Raw genomic sequence first — 16,012 nt, 5'->3', positions numbered from 1 at the left:
TTGCTGTGAATTGAGTTCCTTGATAAGAAGCAATGTAAAACATGGCAGTAGATAAGGTATTCTATAAGTCCACGGGTGGTGGTTTTGCAGAAGCATTTCAGGGAAAGTAAATCCGTATCCAAAGTAAGTGTGTATTCCAATAAGAAAAAAATGCTGCCCTTATTATGATGCAAGCCATCCAATATGGTCAACCTGCTACAGGTAGCTGGCTGATCACCCTGAGGAATGGTACCATATGGGGGGCTCAGGGTTGGTCTTTTGTGGCTGGCAGATTGGGCACTCAGCAAGGCCATAGCCAGATTGGCTTTGGTGAGTGGAAGTCCATGTTGCTTACACCATGCATGACTTTTATCCTGGCCACCATGGCCACTTTGTTCATGAGCCCATGAGGTGATGACAGGGGTGGCTGGGGAAAGCGGGTGATTCGTACCCACAGAATAGGTCATCTTTTCCCACTTAATTATCAAAATGTTCCTTTGCTAAGTCACCTTTTGGTGAGCATTCACATGGGACACAAATATCTTCACATTCTTGCCCACTCAGAGAGGTCTATCCAAATATTTGTCATCAATTGTCGCCAGATTTCCTTGTCATCAGTTTTCCAATCATATTCCTTCCTGACCATCCAGCCAAACCATTGGCCATAGTCCATGAATTGGTATATAACTGCATGTCTGGCTAATTACCTTTCCAAGCCAAGTGAACATCCGGGTACACTGCCTGAAGCCCTGCCCTCAGCGAGGATTTCCCTTCACCACTGTCCTTCAGGGATGTCCCAGCGAGGAACTGTGATCCTGCAGCGTCCACTTCTAGGAGGTCCCTGCATATTGTGCAGAACCATCTGTAAATCAGGATTCTCTTCCTCTGTCAACTGAATATAGGGAACTCCCCGTGAGGCCATAGATACAGGCTGAGAGAGAAAAGGTGGTGTAGCAGGAGTGGGCACCATGAGCATTTGGGAGGCAAGATAGGTGGCACAATACACTTCTACTTCTTTTCCCCTTGAATTGAAGATGATCCCTGGTGCTGTGTGATCAAGTGGTTAGCTATGTCTATTACACCCACATCAAAGTTATTGCTCATATAAAGACTTTCATTTTACTTTATGGCCACATTCTTTACCAACCTCCTGGATTTTTAAAAATTGTGCTTTGCATTGTGTTAATGTTTACTATGCTGAGGAGACCATATAATGTTGGAAAGACGTGGATAAATTCATCACTGCCTTGGGGAAATATGTCTGATGAACAGGGACGAACAGTCTTGGCTTGAACACATTTCCATTGAGCAGAGAGCAGGATTTTGAGACCTGGGGGCTAGGCCAGGAGAGGAATGGATCCTGAAGGAGAAAGGAGAAGAAGGCTCTATATGCTTCAGCGAAGGCCTGGGAAAGCTGGGAAGACCCAAGCCCGGAGAGTCAGACTTACTCAGCCATCAAGTCCAAGCACTGGAGGTAGAATCAAAAGCCAGCATAAAGAGCCCTAAGTTAGAAACTGGATCCAGCCAAGCGGTGGGTGAAAAGGCCTGAGCAAATCAAGGTGGTTCACGCCATTGCTGTAAAAATTCCTGAAGTGTTCCTGGTTACTTCTTGTGGACCTCAGCCTGGCTGTACTTCTCCAGGACATGCAGTGTATGATGTCCATGCAGCACATGATGCTTTAACAAATAGAGGAGAGTGAAGTATAGGGCAGAGAGGAGAAGAAGCATCATTTATATTCAAAACATCACATTTTTTAGAGCCCTAAACTATTTCATTTGCTCATGCATTTTTCACTTCTCTACAGGGCTATTTATACTTCATTCATTCATTCCTTACCTATCCCTTAAGTTATGGAGAAGATTTAAAAGGCCCTATGTAACGAAAAGAAATAATTCAATGGAATTAGAAGTGGAGAATTATGAAAAAGAAAACATGAACACAAATGGAAAACTGAAACCAAGTAGCAAGTCAGGGAACCATGTTTGTGTTTAATTCCTCAATATAAATGAAAACCCTCAAGAAAAATATGATGGAAGCCCATCTCATAATATCTTAATGGGTGATACGGTCAAAATGCAGACTAAATTGGGTATTCAAGAGCCGCGATGTCTCATCCCAGCTCCGTCACCCCCTTCCAATCAACGACGAGCCCTCGGTTTCAATTACCTCTCACATAAAACAATAATCATTGCTTAGTGCAAAGAGCCAAGGTTAAGAATCAGCAGTGTCTAGATCTTTCTCTGCCACCTGACCTTGGAAAATTTATTAAACCTTTCAGATCCTCAACTTTTTCATCTGTTCAATGGAAATCATATGGAATTTAGACAATATGTGATGCGTGTAGTAGAACACACCATGACATTTGCAAATGTTCTATCATGGTGGCTGTTTAAAAATAAGGTATCGAAGCAAGTGATCTTGAAGGTCTCATATAGTTTCAAATGCAGATTCTTTGAATTAACTCTTTATCATATGAAATTTTAATAACCATTACTCTTTTATCAGTGTTTGCTAGAAAAATTTATCTGTGAATCACACAACCGATTATATTCTTGGCATAACCACTAGGGAACTCAAGAAAAATAAATGCAAACTGACAGCAAAACTGACTATAAACGTTTGTAAATCCTCATAAAAGAACAGGCTGCAGATGCAAAGCTTTCCTTGGTTTCAAATGAAACTAAGTTTGAGACAAAAATTTATAAACCAAAATGCTGCGGTGTAAAGGAAAAGCACATAAGAGCTCTTTAGCTCTTATGGGAGATGCTTTCTCCCATCGTCTGTTTTGCAAAATACAATAATAATCCTAATAAAGAATTAATTGGAAAGCTACTTTGGATCACAAGGAATTATGACAAAAGGATAACTTTTCCAATGAATGTCATTGAAGTTTATAGGAAGAAAAACCACTTTTTCTAGGGGAGATGCTGGTTTGTGGGGGGATGGGCTAAGGAATACTGGTTCAGAGAGAAGGAGTCTGCAATGAATGGCCTGATAGCTTCTTGGATGCTGCCAGAAGAATAGAAAAAGAATTGAAGATGGAATAAAGACAGGATATACCACGTATTAAAGACCTATTTAGTGATCAAAACTGCATCAGAAGCTTCACTTTGATTTCTTACTTAAGCCTTACAATATCCTAAAAGGGTAGTTCAGTTCTTTTTAATCTAGTAGGAGGGAATCAAGATTACAAGAATTACAAGGATTGAGTAACTGCCCAGGATTCAACTGGTGGTAGATAAGCGATAAACCATGATTAGAAAATGAGCTTGTCTGACTATAAAACTTATGCCGTTTCCCCTCTGCCAGGCCGAGAGAAGGTTTCTCTTGGGAAGCCAGCTGCAAACCTATTTCAGCCGGGCTGGACTACTATTTATCACCACCACAGTAGCTGCCATCCTCATGATTGGGATACAAAGCATGTAGCTGACCAAGCTCAGGGAATAGTGTACATCTGTTCCTTTATCTCCTTGGGGGGTGCCGAGGAGGGGAGCAGCAGAGGTGAAAACCATCTGAGTCAGGGCACAAGGGTGCCTGTGGATGGCGTCTTACCATTCCTTTCTCTCAACTTCTCTGAAGAGAGGGGAGAGGTTACTGATAACAATAATGTTAAAAATATCTTTACACAAACAGTATTTTTATTATTCATAGAGAACGTCCGAATGTATATGGAATGTATCCACATTATTATATATATTTATATATATTATTTATGTACACATTATTTTATTTATATGAAATACCTTATTTTATATATGAATATATATAATATATATAAATATTCATATATAAAATAATGTGTATATATTATTCATATACATTATTATATACATACTCTATTCTATTCCTCTTCATGGCCATAATTTGTAGTTATGAAGAGGATATGAAAACAGAGAAATCTGAAGTCTAAAGTGCTAGCAAGTGACAGACACAAACACAAACCCAGGTCACCTAACTACCTTCTGTTACAATCCCAGCACTCACTAGAAGATGTCTGCCTGTTTTAATATAATTTGCCATTTTCACGGGGCAATTGCAAAGCTGACTTCCTATTTGAAATTAAGATTCTTTACTTCCTCAGAAGAAAGCTTCTATATACAAAATATAATGGCATAGTAATGAGCTCCCCTGAGTGTATCAACCCTCTATGCCCACCCTCAAATATTACCCCTCTTTTGCTTCCTGTAGTGTCCAAAGTAAAAATCAACAGGAATAGTTGGTGGCTGGGAGAGCATAGAAATTGGAAGTTCAAAACAGTTGAATAACGTATAGGAATAAGTCCTCTTGAATGGTGAAATCTTGGTTTAGAAATACTTCCTTTTTGGGAGAGATGCTAGGGTGGGGAGAAGGACCCTGTTATTTAGAGACAGACTGGGGACTATGAACAATCTCTCCTTTTCAGTTTCTTGTCTTTGAAAATGTGTGATGCTGCTAAAATAATTCTCAGCCAGTTGAATATCCATTGAACAAAAAACATAGATGACATTTTTTTAGATGAAGCCTCTCTGTTTCGTGCTAATTATATCTGACCACCGATATCTTGAGAGCAGTGCAAGGTATTCATGGGCGGTGTATCAGAAGTTTGGTGTAAGAAATAATTTCTATCCACCTTGTATTTGCTGACAACAGATGAGAACACAAACACAATAGGAAAATTCCTTTGGGGACTCCTGATCAATCATGTAGTAAAATGTGGGATTTGTGTACAATAATTTATTCATGTTTATTTCTTTGTTGAAGAATATTAAACGTAAAAAATTGGAACATCAACGCAGTTCATCTTAGATGTTCAAAATTATAGAAGTGGAGAAAAGAAAACATCTATGGCAATGATTCTGAACTAGTACTGAATCTGAAACATTGCTTGATCTCAAATTACATCTTTTAAATCAACTTGGGAAATGACATAGCCATATTTAATTCCCCCGAGAAGAATAGTTCAGTTCCAACCATCTGCTAAATTAAGCAGCAGTGATTATAATGAACATTTACAACAGGCCTGATACAAAAGGGGATAATAACTTTATGCATAAGACAAAGTCCTGGGAGGCTACTGCAATCTCAAAGATGAAGATGGAAATTAGGAGAACAGATTTTACAGTGTACTGGAACTCTAGGAGTGGTGAAGGTCAAAGTGCAACATCACATTTCCTTAAATTTTTATTTCATTTTAGGAAAAATGGTCACCAAAGTCTATCAAACTACCAGTTTTCCAGATTTTTCTTTTACCATGTCTCATCAGATCACTAGTTTTTCTTTTTCCTGGTGGTAACGGAGATTTTGTTTTCTTGTTTATTGTCCCTTCCTCTGTGCAGGTACAAAAGTTTTCAGCATAACTTCTAACAAATGTAAGAAGACCAAAAAATTAAAATAGCTGGTCTCCTAAGGACCAATAACCCTGGAAGATGTGTCATTAATGAGTCTAGCCGTTTTCTTCTTTGGTCCTTGAATGGATGTTCAATGTTTCTGCAATTTTCTGGCAGTGTTTATTTACGCGTGCAGGTCCACACACATTTTCCATGAAACTAGTTGCCTCAGACTAGTATTATTGAGGTGAAATAGTAATAATAATAATAAGTTTTTCAGCCTTGCCTGCCCTGGAATGTTGCCTATGTTTATTCTTCAACCGGAGAAACTGTTTTCATAGCACAGGATCACATTATTAAATATTAGCAGGGACTCCTCATCAAAAAAGAAAAAAAAAAATTGTATTTGCACGTGGCTCCAAGTTCACAGAAAATAAAATGCCTTAGAAGTTCTTTTTCCTCCAGATGCCAACAGAGCTAATATGATAGGGGCACTAAGGCATCTGGGAGAGAGCTAAGTGATGTTTTAGATTTTCAAAGACATAGTTCTGATCGTGTTGCTGCCTCCACCACAGGCAGGATTTGAAAGCTTGAGAACAGGGGAACCTCCCTCTCCTTCCTCACGCACACGCCCACTGCCGTGGAAGATATGAGTCTTCCCAACAGTCTCACTCATGAAATGCCTTCCCTGAACTTTACAGTCTATGGAACAAAGAGGTCTGGAAATTGATTAAAGGCACTAATTATTGTAGTTGCATTTAGAGGTGCGATTGACAGGGCAGATCCCAGGGAAAACACAAATAGTCTCTCCTACTCTAGCAACTGCTCGTATGTTCATTTACTAGAATTAAGCATGTTCAGATTACATAATGCAAATAATATTCAGTTTAGGAACACTAGTGAGGTTAATATACACAGAGGTCTTAAAGGGCCTTTCTTTTTTTTTATATCACTAATTTTACCTAGCAGTCTTTAACAAGGCTTTCTTCTTTCTTAATGCCATTTTGTAGGGATATTGGGATGATTCATTTCAAATAATATTGAACTCTGTGAAACCCAAAGACCCATGAGAAGATGTTTGCCCATCACCCATTCATTTATCCATCCATCCATCCATCCATCCATCCATTTATCCATCCATCTATACATCCATACATCCATCCCCTAAACATTTATTCACTCATCATATATTTCTTGAATCACTACCATGTTTCAGGCACATACTGAGCAAGAAAGATATAGTTTCTGCCCTCATGTGGCTTATATTCAAAATAGAAAAGACAGCATATTGAAAAGAATGATTGATCGGGTATTTTTGAGAGACACTGTGTTAGGTTTGGCAAAGAGGCAAAGATTTCCCTCGGATGTCACTCCCAAGGATTTAATATCCTAGGTACATGGCCTCCTAGCCTTTGTAAAGTTTCCCACGTTCCAGTAGTGACTCTGAGGCAGAAGTCTCCAGACCCGAGAGACCACATGGGCTAGTCCAGCTGATGTCTCTGTGGTAACCAGGGAGGACAGATGCCAGACTTAATGATAAGCAGGAGTGGCGAGAAGAGAGAAGTGCCCAGAGAAGTGCCCAATGCTGGCAGTGTGCCAAAGCCACACAGATGATCACTATTTTTGCAGAAAGGTACAGTATGCCTCACGTGAGAAATGTTAAACTGAATACAATTCCGCTTGCTTAAATGGCAGGGGACAAGGATTTTTACCTGCTCTTAGTGAGGCTAACTAGAGAAGCAGTGAATGCACGTCAGCTGGAGAGGAGGAAATAGGTGACACGCTGATTCTGGATCACCCTCACCTCTAGAGGCCACAGCCCTCTGGGGGTTTGGCTTCCTCCCTGGGCCATCACAAGGAAGTGCTTGTAGGATCCACAAACTTCTCTTCACTCCCCAGTCTGTGGGTTCTCTCCCTGCCTCTCCCACCCTGTGGTTGCAAATGCTGCTCTGGAAGACAGCAATACAATCGCAAGTTAGCAAGCATGTACAATCTACTTTAATGTCTGTAGACTAAAATTTGTCTTTCTACCTCAGCCTTCCCAGTAGGTGCTCCATGTTGAACTAGCTCTTCAATTTTGAGGCAATATTTGCTCTGTCTTGAAGAAGAACCAGGTTCATAGCCGAGTGCATCTTCTGGAAATGAATGCATTCAGTGAATTATTTATCGAGACTCTTGGGTATATTACTGCTGCCTTGACAATAGCTTTGGGTTTTGAGTGAATTATGGGGTCTAGGGTACTGGCCCCAGAGAATGTCTTAGGAGGTCAGGAAAGTAATATGTTTTATAACATCACTAAGGTACTGCAAGAGGTGTGAGAGAACTGGTGGATTTAAAGAGTTGCTTCTTCAGACAGCTTACGTTTTCATTTTCTATGCCAGGTTTATGTCAAAAATGATATTTTGGCAGTGAAATAACAGAATAACTAAAGCAACTAGGCAAAATGTGGGAATTCAGTCAATTCAGTGATTTAGGATCAGGTAGACAAAATAACTCATTTTTAAAAAATAATTTTTGAAGGGAAAGATATTTCTGGATGTTTTATTCAACTCTGCACGTATACATAGCATAAATAAGGATTTTCTTAGGAAGTAGATGACTTGCAGCAACTGATCAGGTACAAAGTTAAAAACAGATGTTTTATTGAAAGCCATAGATTGTTTGCAAACTTGAACTCTCTTTGCCTTAGATCTGCCCTTACTTAAAGACCTAACACACTTTATATTTCTGTATTTTAGATAAAACTAATAGCGTAGACCTACGATTTCCAGCTCTGCCACGTCACATAGAATTATGAAAATATTTCACTTATCTAGTCTTCATTTTGTGATCCAGTGACAAAATAATCAAGTGTTTGTGTGATAGAGCAGCAATAATAATAAGAGTTCTTTGTTTCTATGATTCTGCCCCTACTCACTCCGTGATAAATTGATACCTTCTCGCAAGGGCTTGTAACTGTAGAGCTCCTGACTAAGACACGACATTCTGCCATTCTGGTCACTTCTCTGATCCTCCCAATGATGTCTCCTGTCCCTCAAAAGTCTAGTGTTTGGTTCCACATCTGGTTGGTCTTGCTTGTGGCTCAGACCATTGTGTGTCCCATTCTTTTTTTTTTTTTTATGCGGTACACAGGCTTCTCACTGTTGTGGCCTCTTCCGTTGCGGAGCACAGGCTCCAGATGCGCAGGCTCAGCGGCCGTGGCTCACGGGCCCAGCCGCTCCGCGGCATGTGGGATCTTCCCAGACCGGGGCTCGAACCCGTATCCCCTGCATTGGCAGGCGGACTCTCAACCACTGCGCCACCAGGGAAGCCCGTGTGTCCCATTCTTGTTCCATCCTGCACCAACTATCACACCAGATGTGGAAAGTTGACTTAACATCAACCTGAACCACATGTATTCATATGGGCCCCAAGGTCTTGCTGCTTTATGCCCTCAGTATCTCACAGGTCTGTGGCAAAGTGATTCTCATTTTATTATTATTTTTTTTTAATTTCATGCCCCTTGCCCTAGATCTCCACAGCTCTATTGAGGCTTGGGAGCTGGTCTGGAGCATCCCGCATACCCTGCCTAACACTGGTTCTCTGACACTTTCATTCTCCAGTGACTATTGATTCAACATGTATGTGTTTAGCATTGTGCTGGGTGCTGGAAATAGAGTTTTGAGCAAGACAGACACAGTTTCTGTCCTAAGGGGGCTTAGAGTCTAATGTGGGTGATAGGTGCAAACAAGTAAATCAATCAATAAATTATTGTTTAAAGATAGATATTGAAGAAATAATTACAAATGTAAGGGATGTTGCAAAATGGGAAGTAAAGAGTGGTATGAAAGGGTATATTGAGGGGAAATTAAACAGCCTCAGAGGGTCAGGAAAGGGTTCCTGAGGAAGTAACATTTAAGCTGAGATCTGAGAGCTGAGAAGGAATTAAATAAGTAAGTGACCATGGGAAAAATTGGAGGAAAAGCAATGGTGCCTCAAGCCATGTTCAAAAATGATATTCTGGCAGTGAAATAATTAACAGAATAACTAAAACAACTAGCTAAAATGTGGGAATTCAGTATATTCAGTGATTTAGGATCAGGAAAATATGTGAAGACCCTGCATTCCCAGAGATCCAACTCCATTTGAAGAGGTCAAATGAGAGCACTGTGTTTTCTTTAATGAGACTGGAAATACCAATGAAAACCAGATCAAGGGGGGCCTTGTAAGTCACAGTAAAAGGCTTAACTTTTATTCTAAGATAATGAGAAACACTGAAAGCTTGATTTAAAATATTTTAAATTATTAAATATTGTAAAAGGACGATGTAAAAAAATAATACATTAAATACCTCTGTAGTCATCATCGAGCCTAGTATTTTGCATTTGCCTCACAGAGTTTGAAGAAATAAAATATTTCACTTCAGCTAAAATCCCAGACTCATGTCCCTTCTTCCTCCCTGTCTTTCCAGATAACCGCTATCCTGAAGTTGGAGTATATCAGTCCTATGTAATGACGTAGTATCTAGTGAAGCTCAAAAAGTGCGATCCCCATGACCTTGCATTTGTCTTTTAGGTATCTATTTTAGAGACCTCACATATATGCACAAGAGACATTTTCAAGAAACTTAATCACAGCATTTTTTATTACAGTGAAAAAGTGGGACTAACATAATAGTCCTCAGTAGAGGGGTAGATAAAGAAACCCTGGTTTAGTCATACAGTGGAACCCTGTTCATGAGTTGAAAAAAAGTGCCTTGGAGCTTATGAATTGTTGAGGATAACATTTAAAAAATAAGATGTTTAGTTAAAAAGGCACATTCCAAAGGAATATCTAGGATATAGTTCATGTATAAAAAATTTAAATACATAAATAAAATGGTATCTATTATTTATGGAAGCAAATATATATAGTAAAAATGTAAAAAAACATTCAAGCTTCTAAGCAGGGAGATATACAGTAGAAATTGCATTTTATAAGCTCAGTCTGGCTTCAGTTTTAAGAATGCAATCACAAGGGTATACCAGTAGAGTATATTATAATATATTACTCTATTATATATATTATAGAGTATATTACAATATATTACTCTATTATATATATTATAGAGTATATTACAATATATTACTCTATTATAGTCGAGTAGTTGAACAATAACTGGAACTTTGATTAGGGAGCAATGTAGACAGATTCTAGAGCTATTAGAAGGTAGAATTTTTAGGATACATGTTTGGCTATGAGGGTGTGAAGGGTGGAAAGGAGGCAAATGACTTTCGAGTTTCTGGCTTGAATAACTTGGTCACTTGTGCTTCTATTTACTGATGCAGGGAACAAGGATTGCATTGACAGCTCTGGGAATGAGTGGAGGTAATAAATGCAGTGTTTGAAAAGTGAATTTGGGTTGCTTTCTTCAACTAGAGAAGTCAGGGATAGATGGGAAATGGACCTGATGGTCAATAGAGAATTCTGAAATGGAGATAAAGTTTGAGGAGGTCATTCAATTTGTAAGAGTAGGTAGAATTGATTAGACACACAGGATGAGAAGAAAATATGGCCTAGGACTGAGTCCTGAGAGACATTAAAATGTACTGCTGTCAATGGAGGCGGAGAGGGAGAGGCCATAGAAATACGGGGGGAAAAGAGATGGGAGAGAATATGGAATCAGAGAAGCCAAGGAAGCAAATTATTTCCAGAAAAAGGGAGCAGCTAACAATTTTGAATGCTGATGATACTTCAAGCAAGAGAAGGGGTGAAAAGTTGGATTTGGGGATTTGCTGTCTTGAATTTTGCTCTATAGAAGTCATTAGTGATATAAAAGTGAGCATATTCAGAAGAATGGTTGGGCTGAAAGCCATTTGGGGTGGGTTGAGAAGTAAATGGAGGAGTAGAAGTGGAGATAAGCAAGAGGAAGCGACATCTTATATGAGTAGTTTGGGAAGGAAAGGACAACCGTGGGTAAGAACTGGGGGACTAGGAAGCTAGGGTGAAAGGAATAACTGTTTTGTTTTTGTACATTTGTTTCTTTAAGATGAGGCAAATTTGAACGTGTTTAAATGCTGCTGGGAAGGATTCAGTAAGGAGGAAGAGACTGAAGATATAGAAAAAAGAGAAGATAACCAATGGGTGAGTTTCCCCAAAGAAGGTGAAATTCAAAGCATTCTACAATGATTTATTGTTGAATTAATTGATGCATGAATAGGAAGAAGGATGTCATTTCTCCAGAAACAGCAGTAAAGCATAAAAAAATGGCCATGGTCATCAATAGGTTTACTGATTTGGGTAGCAGTGAACCGAGGGTTTTGATACCTGATCGCTTTTGTTATCTCTCTGAGGTGGGAAGTGAAACCATCTGCCAAGAGAAAGGAGAGGGGTAGGACATGGAGGTTTTAGGAGAGCAGAGTCTGCGATAGTTGTGGAGTGTTGGAATGAATTCTGGATCAGGAAACAACGTAGGATTTCTGTCACTTTTTAGTTCCAAGTTGAGGTTGGAAATTGTGAATTCATGTTGGTGCAATCCTTGGACCACACTTGTGTATCTACGCTCTATTCCCTTTGGATTAATTCTTTCACAAGAGTCTCCTCATTTCTTCCTACAGACAGACTCCCATTCCAGGTGTGCCACACATGTCTGAATTTGCAGTCAATGTAAGGCATAGGTCAGTTTCAAGGAGCCAATGCTCTTTTCTTAAACTATGTCCAGCATATTTGAAAGAACCTTATACAATGGCAACATTCTAAGGCTTAGCTATCTATAACTGTGTCAGAAGCATTCATGGACTCCCAAATTTGTTGGGTTTTTAAGCCCTGAAGGAAGAATTGGGTATTTAACATTTTAGCTCTCTATAAATGACAATGTGAGAACAAAGAGTTCCATTTTTCACGGACAATTTATATAGTCTGTGACACAGGTTTCATCAACCCTGGACTGGAAATACAGAACCTGTGGTGTGCCTTCTTAAGTATGGCAGTGTTTATGTTATGCAAATTTTTATCGTTGTTGTCATTTGGTCATAGTCTTAGTATGGGAAAATGTCATAAGTATTCAGAAGTCTGGGAACACTACAGAATATTCTCGTATGGTTACTGTGGTCTGATTGAGTCAGCAGCATATTGACACACATTCGCTTTTCCATAGATTCAAAAGAACCAATGTTTTCTTTTCATAAGTGACCTCATCTTCCATCGTAAACGTCTCTACTCTAAGGCCTGCTGAGAGAATTCCTTGGAAACCAAAGAACATTCAGTCATTTAATGTGTATGTGGGTGTTTTTCTCTTTAATTTATGAAGTCCTTTGAGCGAGTAAGTTAAAAAGTGGTGTGCTGGTATTCCACAGTTTGTCATTTTTGAGGCGAGTTTATTTCATTAGCAAGTCTATAATTTAAACAGTGTTCGTGATCGTCTATGAAACTTTTACTTATATCTATGCCATGCAAACTGGTTGAACCGTTTTCACATGATTTTGATCAGAAGGGTATAGAGCACTAGAATGATCACCAGTTGTGGAATAAGAACTCTTGGGTTCCACTTCTAACTCTGCTCCTAACAAATATAATCTGGAGTAACTCTTTATCTGAGCTCCAGTTTCCTGACCTGTGAAAAGAGGAGTTTTATTAGGTGATTTTTACAATATTTTCTAGATCTTAATCTCAGTTTTAGAAGTTGACACAGCTGTTTGGCAGCATGAAAATAAAAAGGCTAAACATTATTAATTCTTATATGGTACAATCAAAAATATGCATGTTCAAGCCTGGGGTTTAAGTTCATAGGATTTATTCATTCATGCATATTTTTTTGACAGCTTTATTGGAGTATAATTGCTTCACAAGGGTGTATTAGTTTGTGTTTTATAACAAAGTGAATCAGCTATACATATACATATATCCCCCTCTTGCGTCTCCCTCCCTCCCACCCTCCCTATCCCACCCCTCTAGGTGGTCACAAAGCACCGAGCTGATCTCCCTGTGCTATGTGGCTGCTTCCCACTAGCTATCTATTTTACATTTGGTAGTGTATATATGTCCATGCCACTCTCTCACTTTGTCCCAGCTTACCCTTCCCCCTCCCTGTGTCCTCAAATCCATTCTCTACATCTACATCTTTATTCCTGTCTTGTCCCTAGGTTCTTCATAAAGTTTTTTTTTTTAGACTCCATATATATGTGTTAACATACAGTATTCATTTTTCTCTTTCTGACTTACTTCACTCTGTATGACAGACTCTAGGTCCATCCACCTCACTACAAATAACTCAATTTCGTTTCTTGTTATGGCTGAGTAATATTCCATTGTATATATGTGCCACATCTTCTTTATCCATTCATCTGTCGATGGATATTTAGGTTGCTTCCATGTCCTGGCTATTGTAAGTAGAGCTGCAATGAACATTTTGGTACATGATTCTTTTTGAATTATGGTTTTCTCAGGGTATATGCCCAGTAGTGGGATTGCTGTGTCACATGGTAGTTCTATTTGTAGTTTTTTAAGGAACCTCCGTATTGTTCTCCATAGTGGCTGTATCAATTTACATTCCCACCAGCAGTGCAAGAGGGTTCCCTTTTCTCCACCCCCTGTCCAGCATTTATTGTTTGTAGATTTTTTGATGATGGCCATTCTGACTACCTCATTGTAGTTTTGATTTGCATTTCTCTGATGATTAGTGATGTTGAGCATCCTTTCATTCATGAGTATTTTTATTCAACAATGAGCATCAGAAATGTGGTGGACAATGTTGAATAAGAAACGTGCCGGTCCTCAGGGGGTTCACATTGATGCATGGTACGGATATGCCAGCAGGTTATCGGAACAAATATGATAAGTGATCCTGCTGTAATGTCTACATAATGTTCAGAACTTTCAATCCCCATGGATACCACTCTGGTCCAAGCTACCATTATGTCAATACCTCGTCTAGACTGTTGTAAGAACCTCCTTATTGCTCTCCTTACTTCCATTCCTGTCCCACTCCAACTTATTCTCAAAAGGCAGCAAAAATCAACATACTAAAAATATAAATTTAGTCACGGCACTTCCATTCTTGGACCCTCCACTGACTTCCCGTTGTATCTCAAATGAAGTCCAAGAATTGGCACAATCTGCCCCTCCCTACATCTCCAACCTCATCATGGTGCTTTACCTCTTGGTCCTAACAGTCAGCCATGCTGGGTCAAGTTCTCATACTTCAGGTTTCAACTCGGAGATCTTCATCTCAGAATGACTTCTGTTACCATCTAAATAGATTGTACATCCTCATTTCTTTTTCTGTTTCACTACCACTTGCTCTTATTTTTCACAGCACTTACAGCAACATTTAATTTGATTATATTTTATTACCTTATTTATTGTTTAACTTGCCCACTAGAATGACCTCTCCATACGGGACAGGAATTTGTCAGTTTTACTCACTGAGCATCTAGCATAGTCCTTATTATCTAGCAGAGAGTGACCCTGTGATTCAAGCAAATCCATTGGTATAAGAATTTCAGTGGGTCTGCATGTAATAACTGCTCAGTTTAGCTCTTAGCTCTACCTATGTCTTCAATAGGAATCAGATAGTATTTTTCAGTTACTTTCTGACAATGAAATCTGGGAGGATTTCCATCTCCCAAGAGTTCAGCAATAGTGGGTTACTTCTTAAACTTTTCCCATTAGCCTTGTGGTCTAGTTCTAAGCGAACAGTGCCTGAGTGATCATGATGATCTTGCTTTCATCATACTTCACCATATTGAATGCAGATTCCAGGGCCCAGCCTGGCTCTGAGGAGCCTTTGGAATTGGGTTGGAAATTGACCCTCCTGCCTGGGGGCCTCAGTGGTCAGGAAGCCCACCTCAGGTCTCCAAGGCAGGCCTACAACAGCTTACTGCACTGGTGCTTCACATGATTTTCTTATTCTTTCAGAGTAAACACCTTCTGTTCCTTTCCCTCTTCTTTCTGATTTGGTTTCACTCATCTGTAAGAGCTGTACAGGCTCTGGGGAATCCTAAGCTTTTTCAGTCCCTTGTGCCAATGTGCTGATATGTTGTTGACTCTGCCTTGTTCCAGTCATTTCCAGTTCTTTAAACTACACTCCACATAACCTTCAAATCTTGCTACCAGAATCTTTTGATCCTGCATAAATATTCAGGGCAAATCTCTCTCTAAAGTTTACATATGCTTATAAATATAAGAATTTGCACATCTCTCCATCTTTTCTTAAGCTCTTTTGAATGAAGTGCAATGTTCTTCTATAGACCTAGAGCTTTGGGGTATTAAGTTCTCATATAATTACAGCACTGAAATTGTCTCAACTCCTAGGTCATCTCTGTTACTTATCTACTTTTGAGGCTTGATATACAATACAATACTCAGAAGTATGTTCTAATCATGACTCAGAAGGCAGCATCCCATGCATGTGTGTATTTTCACATTTCATGGTTTTAGGTGTGTAGCATACTAACTATAAGTATGTTACATACCTAAAATAAATTTTTGCCTGAGCCCCAGCGTTTCTAGTTAGTCTATACCAGATAATAACATCCCCAGTGACTTCAGTGTTAAAGATCACTAAATTATTCTACAAAATGAAAGATAAGAGACACCAAAGGGGAAGATTTTGAAATGGCAAAGAGACTAGTGGATCAGTGCTTTTATTTATTTATTTTTTTTGCGGTACACGGGCCTCTCACAGTTGTGGCCTCTCCCGTTGAGGAGCACAGGCTCCGGATGCGCAGGCTCAGCAGCCATGGCTCACGGGCCCAGCCGCTTCGCTGCA

The 16,012-nt window shown here is 39.4% G+C and overlaps 1 protein-coding gene across 1 annotated transcript in view; it reads left to right on the top strand.

The window, feature by feature from the left end:
* Positions 1-16,012, top strand: part of TMTC2 (transmembrane O-mannosyltransferase targeting cadherins 2) — a 658,994-nt gene that overhangs the window by 412,032 nt on the left and 230,950 nt on the right. Inside the window, exon 12 of the transcript XR_012324274.1 lies at positions 11,294-11,388. The gene's annotated coding sequence lies outside the window, so the exon portion shown is untranslated. The remainder of the gene's footprint in view (positions 1-11,293; positions 11,389-16,012) is intronic.

This window comes from Tursiops truncatus, chromosome 11, assembly GCF_011762595.2.
Source record: "Tursiops truncatus isolate mTurTru1 chromosome 11, mTurTru1.mat.Y, whole genome shotgun sequence".
Classification (NCBI taxonomy): domain Eukaryota; kingdom Metazoa; phylum Chordata; class Mammalia; order Artiodactyla; family Delphinidae; genus Tursiops; species Tursiops truncatus.
This window is presented reverse-complemented; position numbering and strand designations above follow the sequence as displayed.